Source organism: Gracilinanus agilis, chromosome 5 (assembly GCF_016433145.1).
Source record: "Gracilinanus agilis isolate LMUSP501 chromosome 5, AgileGrace, whole genome shotgun sequence".
Taxonomy (NCBI): Eukaryota; Metazoa; Chordata; class Mammalia; order Didelphimorphia; family Didelphidae; genus Gracilinanus; species Gracilinanus agilis.
This window is the reverse complement of record NC_058134.1, coordinates 310393-322721: the sequence shown is the minus strand read 5'-3', so window position 1 is coordinate 322721 and position 12329 is coordinate 310393.

Genomic DNA, 12329 nt, shown 5'->3' with positions numbered 1-12329 from the left:
GCTCCTGGGGCGGAAAGTGGGAGGCGGCATTTGAACCCTGATCCTCGGACTCCCAGGGTGCCCCGCGGCCGGGCGCTGCGTTTTCTCCCAGGCCAGGAGCCCGTGGCGAGGTCCCCCCTCCCCCATCTTCCTCGAGGCCCCCCGAGGCGGCTGGACTCCGCCCCCCGCTTCGTGGTCAGTCGGGAGGCTTTGAAGCCAGCCTTCCCCCTGCCCTAGAATCGCTCCTGGCTCCAAGGCAACGGGGGTCACCCAGCCAGGAGGTCTCCGTGGCCAGTTTTGAACCCGGAGCCTCCGGCCATCCACGGAGCCCCCCTCCCTCCCGGAGGGCCCTTTCATGGGCTTCCCCGCGGGGACAGGACGTGAGGCTTCTGCCTCAGCTAGAGGGGAAGGCCGGGCCGGAGCTCCGTGCAGAGCCACGCTGGGCCGGGAGAAGCCCGTTATGGGGGTGGGGTGGGGGGGCTGCACTTTCAGCCTCCGCCCGCAGCCCCCGGCCGGCACCTCCTTTCTTGTCGCCCTGGAAGTGCTCCTTCGGCCTCCCAGCCCTGGCCTCTCCTCAGGCCTGGCCCTGCCCGCCCATTCTCCTGCTGCGGGAGCTTCCTGATGGCCCCGTGCTAGCTCCAGGGGAGCAGGTCCAGGGCGGCCCTCGCTGGCTCTCTCTGCCTCTGCCTCTGGGATCCATCTCCATCTTCCTCTCTGTCTCTCTTTCTCTGACTCTCTGTCTCTATCTCTCTCTGTCTCTGTGTCTCTATCTCTTTCTCTATCTCTCTGTCTCCGTCTCTTTATCTCTCTGTGTCTCTCTCTATCTCTCTCTGTCTCTCTTTCTGTCTTTGTTTCTGTTTGTCTCTCTCTGTCTCTCTGTCTCTGTCTCTCTCACACACACACTCACACAGTCCCCTTCGTGCCTCCATCTCCTGTGTCTGTTGCCTCTGACCTTTCCCTGGGGGGGGAGGGGGGGGTCTGCCCCTGTCATTGTCCTGCTTGCTTCTAGGCTGCCTCTCCCAGCTTCCCGTCTCTGCCGCTCTTTGCCCTCTTTGGCCAACAGCAGCCGCACTGAGCTCACTCTTTGTCCGGCCCTCACCTTAGCATGGGTTTACTTAGGGGCCGCCCAAGTGTGCTCATTCCCATTTCACAGGTGGGGAAGGCGAGGCGAGGCAGCTGGCCCTGTTGTTAAAGCTCAAAGCCAAACCCAGCAGCCTCCCTCCTCTGGCCCAGTCTTCAGGCCCCGCCTGCTGGGGCTGCCCCGCACAGCCAGTGGACTCCACAGGGGAGGGGGAGCAGCAGTAGGGCCCGGCCAGCCCCCCTTCCCCCGCTCCCTGGGCCCTTCTGGGGGTGAGGGCACATTTAGCAGTCCTGGGAGTGCTGGGGGGGCCGCCAAGGAAGCTCTCTCTGCCCCTGGAGGGCCCCCATTTTCTGGTAGGCTGGGCTGAGACGTGGCTCCCGCCCGCTCTTTGCTCCAGCTCCTTCGCAGGAGAGGGCAGCGAGGAATGGGGGGGGCTGCCTGTGGAATGTGCTTCTCTCAGCACACTGACTTATGGGCTTGGAAGCAGCTGTGGAAAATGTCCTCCGCGCCTCGCTGCCGGGGAGGGGGGGGGGGCTCTGCCTCTGGAGAAGAAGCAGGCGGTGGCTGCTGGCCCATCTGCCTCCGGGGCTCCCAAGCTAAGGCCAGCCCCACCGGTTCTTTTTCCAAGATGGCCTCCTACCCCAAGAGTGGCCCATGGAAGCCTGGCTGGGCCTTACCTTTGCCAAGAAGAACCCAGCCTAGGCCCAGAAGAAGGCTAGAAGGGCTTGGCTTTCCCAGGATCCCCAGCTGAGAGGCAGGAGGGGAGGAGGAGACCCAGGATGGAGGGAGGAGGGTCATTGGGGCCAGTGGGCTTACTGGAGCTCGCCTTGGCTCAGACTTCAAGAGAAGGTGTTTCTAGGGCCTCAGCCATAGACCTTTGAGCCACGAGGACCCCTGCGTGGAGTTATCCTGGTGCCCCTGACATGCGTGCGTGTGTGTGTGTGTGTGTGTGCGTGTGCGTGTGTGTGTGTGTGTGTGAGAGAGAGAGAGAGAGAGAGAGAGAGCGAGCGCGAGAGGTTTGCTTTCCAGGAGATAGGGGGCCCTGGGTACTGGGAAGAAGCCCAGGCCAGTGTCCTGTAGAGCCCCAGAAGGCATTCATCCATTCATGTTTATTGAGCCCTGACTCCTCCTCTGCTAGACCCTGTGCCCAGGAACAATGGGCGGGTGGAGATAGCCAAGGGTGGCCATTAGGCTCATTGGCAGGCCAGACTTCCTGACCATCGGATGGCCCCACATGGCCAAGGCTTCCTGGCAGTAGGGTCAGCCCTTTCCTAGAGGTCTTTGGGCAGAGGTGGGACGGCCACCTGTTGGGTCTGCTCTAAAAGGGAGTTCTTCAGTGGAGACTGGACTCGAGGCTGCTGAAGGCCCTTCTAACTCATATTGAGACTATGTAAGACATGTACAGAGAGGGTTCAAAAGAGAAGAATTCAAGCCGGGAGGAAGGGAGGAATCATTTCCTGGAAGGGAGACCCTAGCCGAATTCATCGAGAGAACTGTTTTTTAAATTTTTTATTGATTAATTAAGAGAATTTTCCCATGGTTCCATGATTCATGTTCTCTCTCCCCTCTTCCCACCCCCCTCCCCTAGCCGATGTGCAATTCCACTGGGTTGTACATGTGTCAAGACCTATTTCCATATTACTAATATTTGCAATAGGGTGATCATTTAGAGTCTGCATCCCCAATCCTATTGCCATTGAACCATGTGATCAAGGAAATGTTTTTCTTCCGCCTTTCGACTCCCACAGCTCTTTCTTTGGAGGTGGAGAGCTTCTTTCTCATAAATCCCTCAAAGTTGTCCTAGATCATTGCATTGCTGCTAGTAGCAAAGTCAATTACATTTTTTTTTTTGTATTTTTTAAACCCTTAACTTCTGTGTATTGACTGATAGGTGGAAGAGTGGTAAGGGTAGGCAATGGGGGTCAAGTGACTTGCCCAGGGTCACACAGCTGGGAAGTGTCTGAGGCCGGATTTGAACCTAGGACCTCCCGTCTCTAGGCCCGGCTCTCAATCCACTGAGCTACCCAGCTGCCCCAAAGTCAATTACATTTGATGGTGCTACAATGTATCCGTCTCTGTGTACAATGTTCTCCTGGTTCTGCTCCTTTCACTCTGCATCACTTCCTGGAGGTCTTTCCAGTTCACATGGAATTCCTCCAGTTCATCAATCCTTTTGGCAGAGAGGAGAACTCTTAAAGCCTTGAAGGATTCAAAGAGGATCTGACTAGGCAGAGAGGGGAAAGCAAACTCTCGTTTGCACATAGCCTGGTCCTGGGTGCCCAGCCCAGAGAAACAGCCCCTGATACCCCCAGCAGAGCCTCAGTCCTCATCTTGTTTCCCTGAATCTCCTCTCCTCACCCTATCACCTGGGCTATCCTGGGCCTGCCTGCTCCCTGGTCAGACAATCTTGGCCATCCTGTGGGAAGCCACTGGCCTTTTCCATCTTCCTGGACAAGGTGTGGGCAGAGCCTGGTTGGAAGGACCAAAGACATCTCCTGATACGACTCCATGACTAGGGTTGTCTTCGGGATAAGCTGGCTGGTTTTGTTGGTGTGTTGCCAGACCTTGGCCTCCTGGTTAGAAGGGTGTGCATGTGCACATATGTGTGCATGTGTACATGTGTGTGTGTCTCCTGGGTAGCTTGATCCCAGAATCCAGGTCTCTAAAGAGAAGAGGGAATTTCCTGATCAGTAGCAACTCCTGGAGTTGGAGTTGGCTGCTCATGTTGAGGGCTGTATGAACAAGGAACTGAAGCCAAGAAGGGGGAAGCAGGGGATCTGGACTGATTCCCTTTGCTAGTCAGTCAACAAGTGTGGACCAGCTAGTTCACTGGGAGAACCTCAGTGAACCGATGCAGAGCGAAAGGAGTAGAACCTGGAGAACATTGTACACAGAGATGGATACATTGTAGCCCAAAAGAATGTAACTGACTTTGCTACTAGCAGCAACACAATGACCCAGGACAATCCCAGGGGACTTAGGAGAAAGAATGTATCCACATCCAGAGAAAGAACTGTGGGAGCAGAAACACAGAGGAAAAAACTGCTTGATGGCATGTTCAATGGGGATAGGATTGGGGATGGAGACTCTAAACGATCACCCTAGTGCAAATATTAATAATATGGAAATAGGTCTTGATCAATGACACATGTAAAACCCATTGGAATTGCACATTGGCTACGGGAGGGGGGATGGGAGGAGGGGAGGAACATGAATCATGTAACCATGGAAAAATTTTCTTAATCAATTAAATACAATTAAAAAAATATTATCAAGTTATCACAGACCCACTCCTAGTCCTTGTCTAACTGGACTGCCTCTTTGATCCCTAATGATGATAGGCCTCAGAAAGGACACATGGATCAGGAAAGAGTAGAAGTAAATTGTCCTTGGTTATGCTCTTCATTTTACTTTTTTGTGTTTTTGTTCATTCCTGTGCTTGAATTTCTATGTGGCTCTGATCTTTCATCAGGAATGCTTGGAAGTCCTCTGTTTCATTAAAGGTTCATTTTCCTCTCTGTAGTATTATATACTAAGTTTGAGCATTCTTGGCTGTAAATCCATATCCTCTGCCTTCTGGAATATCCTTTTCCAAGTTCTCCTCTCCTTTATAGTGGAGGTTGCTAAATTAGATATGATCCTGAATGTGGCGACTCAATATAGGAATTCCTTCTTTCTGGTTGCTTGATGAAGCCGTCCAGCAGCTCCACGAAGATTCCTAGTGGGTTGGACACTCAGAAAGGGGAACCAGGGACCGAGTAAAAATGGGTTACGGGTTAAGGACTAATGGAAAGAGATCACAAGGCGAGAATAAACACACACAGAAAGTTTTGTCATAAGGTAGACGGCGAGTGAGCTCTGATGCTCAAGAGCTTCCTTGCCAACTGATTTCTTGTCATCTTTATTGGGGTTACAACAGTATGGGGGGAAGGGGAGAGCTCCATGGCTTGATACATTAACATTATGAGGTCATCATCATAAAATGCAAACTGCCCCTACAACAGTGGGTAGAGCTAAGATCCGCATCCAGAGCGGATATGGCCTAAGGCATCTCCTGATGTTTGATACCAATGTTCACTGATCATTGAAGGTAAAGTCAGGAGACTGAGATAGCTGACCTGTCTTCTGGGGGGTAGCTTTAGGGAAGGGCTACGGATTTGGCGAGGTCGATGTTCAATTTGACTCAAGGTTGCAGAGATCAATCATTAGCAGAATAAGAGTTAAGTTTTTTGAGCACTTCTTAAAATAATATCACAATTAACGTATACCTGGATTGCTACACCTTTTTTTGTTTGTTTGTTTTAACCTGGAAGCTGTAGATTTTGGCTACGATGTTCCTAAAAGTTTTCATTTGGGGATTTAAGTGATTTAAGTGACTGGTGAACTCCTTTCATTTCTATTATAGTCTCTGGTGCTAGCAGATCTGGGCAGTTTTCTTAAAATATAAAGATGGGCTTTTTTATTATATTGCTTTTCTCCTTGACCTTTTTTTCAAGGTCGATCATTTTTGCTTTTCTCCATTCCCCTCCCCCCACCATTTTCTTCTATTTTTTCAGACTTTGGGAATTTGAATATTGTTTTGCTATTTCTTGTTGTCTCATGGAGTCATTGGCTTCTATTTGGGCCATTGTCATTTTCAAGGAGTTTGTTACTAAGGTAAGGTATTGTGCCTCTCCTGCTAGGCTATTCATTTTTTTCCCAATTATTTTTCCATTACTCTCATTTCTTTGCCAATGTTTTCCTCTAGCACACTCATTTCATTAAAAAAATTAGTTTCAACTATTTCATTTATTTATTTTAAACCCTCACCTTCCATCTTAGAGTCAATACTGTGTATTGGCTCCTAGGCGGAAGAGTGGTGAGGGTGGGCCATGGGGGTCAAGTGACCTGCCCAGGGTCACACAGCTGGGAAGTGTCTGAGGCCAGGCTTGAATCTAGGACCTCCCGTCTCTAGGCCCGACTCTCAATCCCCTGAGCCCACCCAGCTGCCCTCTGTTTCAACTATTTTAAAAATTCTTGCTTCATCATTTCCAGGAATTCTAGCTGAATTTGTGACTCTACTGTGTATCTCTTTGAGGTTTTGCTTGTAGCTGTTTTGACCATTTTCTTCCCCTGTGTTTGTGTCTTAAAAGTCCCTGGCATGGTGGGTGGTGAGGTTCTTTGGGGTTTGCTCATCCTCCTGGCCTGCTCCCTGCCTTCAGGTCTGATGCTATGGGTTTCTGGAGGGAAGGCTGGGCTGACGCTCTTGCCACTTTCTTGGCGCTTTGAGTGTCCTGTTATTTAGGAATCCCGGGGCAGCTCAGGCTGGGAATCTGCCTCCAGAATGGCCGATCCGGGATAAAGTCGGATTGTTGCCTCCCTGAGGTCTGAGCTCTGGGAGTTCCGATCTGTGGTTGGGTCTGATCAGTATTAGAACCCTGAGAGCCACACAAGTTCCCTTTGGCCTGGGGTCCTGCCTTTGCTCGGTCTGCTGCTGCGGGTTTAGAAGTTAGAACAGAGGCTCTGCGGGCTGCTGCCGGCTTCGGAACTTTCTCCTCTCTGGGTTGGTGGTTGTCCTCTTTGTGCGGGACGAGGACCAAGACGACATCACTATGTGAGGGTCGATGCACAGGCCGGGCACAAGTAGCCCCTGGGAACATGGGGACGGGTGGAGATCGGCACACCTCGAGGTTTTGGGAGCTCACACAATTCGGCTCTGCTCGGGGAGCACCTTGTTTGGTGTGGGCACGCCGCAGGATGGTGCCGTGCTGCAATGGCCCGTGTCTACCAGTCAGTACTAAAGTTCTTCGGAAGTCCTGATCCCTGCAGTTCTTGTCTCGGGCGAGTTCTCTGGAGAAGAGTCTTTCGGGCAAACGTGTGTTTGGCATTTGACCCAGGTGGCCGGCCCTGCAGAGTTATGTGCGCCCTCCACAATAGAGTGGGCACGCTTGGCAGCTCAGCTGGAGAAAGGGAACTTCCGAAGACCATTCAAGTGGCACCGATTCCAGCCCCTTCCCGGGCAGCTTCTGCCCGCCCAGAGCCTGCAGCCTCTCCTTAGCCCAGAAAAGCCCAGAGTATCACCCTGGGCTCAGGCCGCCCTAGGCCTGGGCCACAGGTGGCAAAGGGGCCGGGCAGCCCCTGTCCTCGGTGCCTCCGTTTGGGGCGGAGATCTCCCGCCATTTCGCATCATTCTCCCTGAGACTGGGCTGCCAGTTCAAGGAACTGGGCACCGAGCCAGACCTGCTTCCTCTGAGCCCACCTGGAGGTGCCCAGGCAGCTGTGACTTTTTCCAGGTTGGCTTCCTTGAGCTGGCAGCCCACTGGAAGCCCAGGCTCCTTGGCAGAGTGATCTGCCATGCTCTCCCGGCTTCTATTGCCCTCCCTTAGGCTTGCCCGGGGGAACTCCGCCCCATGGCGCCCCTAACCACTCTCCCTCCCAGCTCAGGCCATTATGGGGCGCTGATGAGCGTGTGGAAGAGCACCCAGGCCGTACCAGAGTCCCCCCTGAATCTGGCCAGCGGCCCATCCCGAATCCATCGGATTTAAACAGCGTCTCCTGCCTTCTCCACAGGAAGAGCTGGAGACCCTGGCGGGGACCCTTGGCCTTGCCCGGCCATCTCCACGGCGCCCATCCTCTCTTCCCCTCAGGCCTCCCTGGCCTGCCCCCTTCCGCGTTAGCAGCCGCCAGGGACAGCTCGCTGAGGAGAGCCGCCCCCCCCCCCCATCTCCCCTTGCACGGAGGGAGGCAGGAAGTTCTTCGGGCCCTCAGAGCTCTTCCCGGCTGGCCAGAGGATTCTCTCTGTGGAGAGGCCATTCGAGGGGAGACCTGAGCCTGGCTGTGCTGAGGCTCCCGGGCCGGCCAGGCCTCTTCGGGGGCTTCTGCTGTTCACTCTTGGCATTTCCTTTAAAAGGTGAAGCTGCTCCTTGTTTCTGGCCGTGGCAGCCCTCCATGCCAGCCCGTGGCACCGCTGGCACTGCTGGTGCCCAGTCAGGGGACGCTGATGCGGAAGCTGTCATAGAAACCAGTTTTTCCCAAGAGCAGAAAACTGGGGAAACGGAGGCAGGCGAGGCCCGGCTGACAGAACTGGGGCTTGGGGGGGGGCCGCAGGGGAGAGCCGGCCCCCCCCCTGGGGAGGGGAGGGGGCTTTAGAGGGCAGACGGAGATGCGGCTCTGGGGGCCTCGGCTAGTACAAGCAGCGGTTTTGGCTGCCGCTGCTGGTTTGTAGCCGGGTTTTCCTGTGATCAGCTTCCATTGCGGGGAAGACAAGAAAGCGAAGAAAGAAAAGGCAAAGGCCCGGCCTGCGGGAGGCCGATCCCTCCGACTCCGCCCGCCCCCGGCTCTGTCCCTTTCGGTGCTTTATTGCCCTCCAATTCCGTGTCCTGTAACCTTGGAATCCTGAATGGCACCAGGCCATCCGAGGAGGCGTGGCGGGTGCGAGTCACCCAGGCGGCCCTTCGAGCTGGACGGCAGGGCCAACTCCTTAAGGCGGAAGTGGGCCCGGGGTGCCCGGCCTCCCTGACGGTCTCTTCCAGCTCCCAGATTCGAGGGTGCTGTGAGCAAGCAGGGACCCCTCTGGGATCCCCCACAGGCCTCAGGGCGGCTGACTTGCTCTTTGACCCTGGAGGACAAGTGGGAGCCACAGGAGCTTCTGGAGGAAGGCGGTGGCGCAGGTCGCTTGGCAACAATACAAAAGATGGCTCGGAGAGGGGGGAGCTGGGCCGAAGCACCGCGCCAAGGCGGAAGGAGGCGGAGGAGTTAGCCGGCGCCTGAGGAGCCTGGGGGGAGCCAGACGCAGGAGGGACCCAGACCAGGCCTGGGGCTTTCTGTGTGCCTGGAGACAAGCGGGAGGTCCAGGCCAGGCTGAGGTTCCCGCAGCCAAGTGGTGCCTCAGGCCTGGATTGGGGGGGGGGGAGGACGAGGCCGCTTAGCTCCCGGCCAGGGTTGTGGTGCGGGTCCGAGAAGCCGAGCTGGGCGGAAAGGCCTGGCAGGGCCTGTTCGTGCCAAAGAATTGGACTTCCTCCCCCGGAGGCTCCCTCCCTTGCCCCGGGGCTCTCCGGCCTTTCCCCCCCTCCACCTGCTCCCTCCCTAGTCCTCGGCCACCCTCTGGGCCGGGGCTGTGCCCAGCGGAGGGGGCAGGCAGGGGCCCTTCCGGGTGGAGTGCGCGGAGGGGGGAGCAGATGGAAAAGTGTCTGCGCGGGAGGGGGGAGGGGAAGGGAGAGGAGGGGCCGCCCCGCCCCCACCCAGCGCTGCCGCGCCCCAGAGGGAGGCCCGAGGCGGCTGCTCCACGGGGCGCCGCTTCCACGTGGGCTTGGCGCGCGGCCGGCCGGGAAGGGCCGCGGTTTCCTGCGGGGCTCAGCCTCTCCTGGCCGCGGCTTGGGGGCGGGCCAGGAGCAACAGCGAGCGCGGCCAAGCCAAGCAGGGCACTTAGAGGGAGCCTCGCCTCGCCCCGGCCGCCCACGGGAAGCCGGGGCGGGCGCGGAGGGGCCGTGAGTGGCCCGCAGCTTGGGCCCAGGCGCCTCGCCTCCCGCAGAGGCACCCCTGGGCTCCCCGCCTGGCAGGGAGAGCCTCGGAGGAGGGCCGCAGGATGGGGGGGGACCAGGGAGCGACCCCGAAAGCTGGCCCGGGCCTCCCTTCCGTCCCTGCCCCGCCCCCTGCTCTGGCCTGGGCACGTGCTGGGGGGGCGGGGCGGGGCAGCTTTCCGAGGCGCAGACCCCGGGCAGCCGGAGCCGGCGGATCTCTGGGCAGACAAGCCCGGGAGGGCCGCCTTCGGCCCTGCCTGCCCTGCCCGGTGCTAGCCGGCCAGACCCGCCTCAAGGTGGCCCTGCCGAGCCCCGGGAGCCCCAGCTGAGCAGCCGCCCTCCGCCTCCCCGGCCCCCCTTGCTGATGTGGCAGCCGGGATGCTGCGGATGCTGCGGCTCCTCCAGGCTGTCATTAAGGGGGAGGCTGCGAACGTGGCAGGCCGGGCCGGGCCGGGCTTCCAGTGACATCACCTGCAGCTTTTGCTCCAGCCTCGCCCGCCCGGGGAGGGTTCTGGGGGACGGGGGAGGGGCCAACCCCTCCCATCTGCCCTCCTGGAATAGGCCCATCGGCTGGAAGCCCCCGCCGTGATGTCCGTGAATGTCCTTCGGCCCTTCTGGTCCTGCCTTTTTCCAGACCTAAAAGCACAAAGTTTTTATCCCCCCGAGTCTGGCAGCCTGCTGCATGGGGGCAGCTGGCTGGCCCAGTGGATGGAGAGTCAGGCCCAGAGGCGGCACGTCCTGGGTTCCAATCCGGCCTCAGACACTTCCCAGCCGTGTGACCCTGGGCAAGTCACTTGACCCCCATTGCCTAGCCCTGACCCTCTTCTGCCTTAGGACCAACAGCCAGTATTGATTCTCAGACGGAAGGGGAGGGGTTAAAAAAGATTTTCTGGGCCGGGGCATTTGCCAGCCTCCTCTTAGTGAAGCTTCCGGCCGAGAGCCCAGCTTGGCCTCTGGGGGCAGCTTAGCAGGCGGGCAGGTGAGCCTCGTTTAGAACATTTGATTCGTCCCAACTCCCTGCCCGATGGTTAACGTTGGCTTTTCTCCTTGTGAGTTCCAAGTGGTGCCCCGCCCTTCCGGACCCCCCATTAGGGAGGGAGCCGCGGGCGGGGGGCCGCCGGGAAGACGCGGCCTGTGAAGAAAGATGCAAACCTCCAGGACGCGGGAAGTCCCAACAAGCGCGCTTGCCTTTTCATTGCCAGCCTCTGGGGGCTGCTTCCAGCCCCGTTGGACCAGCACAGCGAAAGGGCCTGCGGGTGGCTTTGAGGGTTCTCGGGGTAAATCCCAGGATGATCTCAGGATGCCAAGAGCCAACTCCACCGGGTGGCCCAAAGTGCCCGGGTAGGGAGAGAGAGCCTGAGGTGCCGCCCACCGGATCCCAGACTCTCCTCCACCCGGGGCAGCTCTGCAGGTCTCGTCCCCTTGCTGGAAGCCGCCACCACTCGGGATCCAGGGTGACCTTCACTCTGGGATCTCCCAGGGCCGGCCACAGCTTGTGCCCACCACAAATGGAGTCTCTCCCAGAGCACGAGCCACTTCCTGCTCCTTCATTCCATCTTGGACCGCTCCAGCCCCTCCTGCTAGGTCCAACCTTAATGCTTAATGAATTACTACCTAATCATCCTCCCAATACAAGAGAGAAAGAGAAATCCCATTCCGGCCATAAGCACAAGCACACTCTCTACTGGGATACCTTGGACCACCTTGGCTGGAACCAGGCTTGAAGCAGCCTCCCCAGAGACTCCAGAGCAGCTCAGCCGCGTGCTCTGCTCTCCCTATCCTGGTCCCGTCCCTCCTTCACCCCAGGGTGGGCACCCCAACCATTTAGATTCTATTTTAACATCCCTGGTGCCTCCGTATTTTTACACCTGCTGTTGGACTTTGGTGGGAATCCATGCTAGTGCTGGTGGTGTATGTGAGTTTATTTTCAATCCTACAACGTGCTAAAGTTGTTAATAACTTCAACTTTGGGTGGCCGTCTAGGATTCTCATCAAATCATGTGATCAATCCTGTGTGTTCCTTCTGCGTTTCTGCTCCCACGGTTCTTTCTCTGGATGCGGAGAGCTTCTTTCTCATAAGTCCCTCGGGATTGTCCTGGGTCATTGCATTGCTGCTACTGACATGGGCACTGTGCAGAGATGGCGGGGACCCTGCACCCCTTAACTCAGACAGGCTGTGAACAGGGAAATTCCCTTCCCCCTTCCTGTCCTGGTGACTCCCCAGGTAAAGACCATCGTCCTTGGAATTCCTTTAAGTTGAGATAGACAAAGAGATACACCTCTGGAAGGCACCTGGACAGTCTAAGCCCTGAGGGTCTCAGAAAGACCCTGCACCCACCGAATGCCACGGCGCAAGGAGTCTCATGCACACTATGGGAAAGGATACAAAAGGGCAAGAACTGGGGTACTTGGGAGCAGCCTCCCATGGCTGTTCCACTCATGCTGTCTTGCTGGCCATTAATCCTATCTTACTAATAAATCTTTATTTTTACTTTTAAGCTAAGTTTGGAGTCCTCTCATTCTTGAGAATGGTTTCCTTCCCGAACCCAGGGGTTCACCATTTGCACCCCTATGACACTACTACAGAAGTCAGTTACATTTGATGGTGCTACAGTGTATCCGTCTCTGTGTACAATGTCCTTCTGGCTCTGCTCCTTTCGCTCTGCGTCACTTCCTGGAGGTCTTTCCAGTTCACATGGAATTCCTCCAGTTCATCATTCCTTTCAGCACAATAGTATTCCGTCACCAGCAGATACCACAATGAGTTCAGC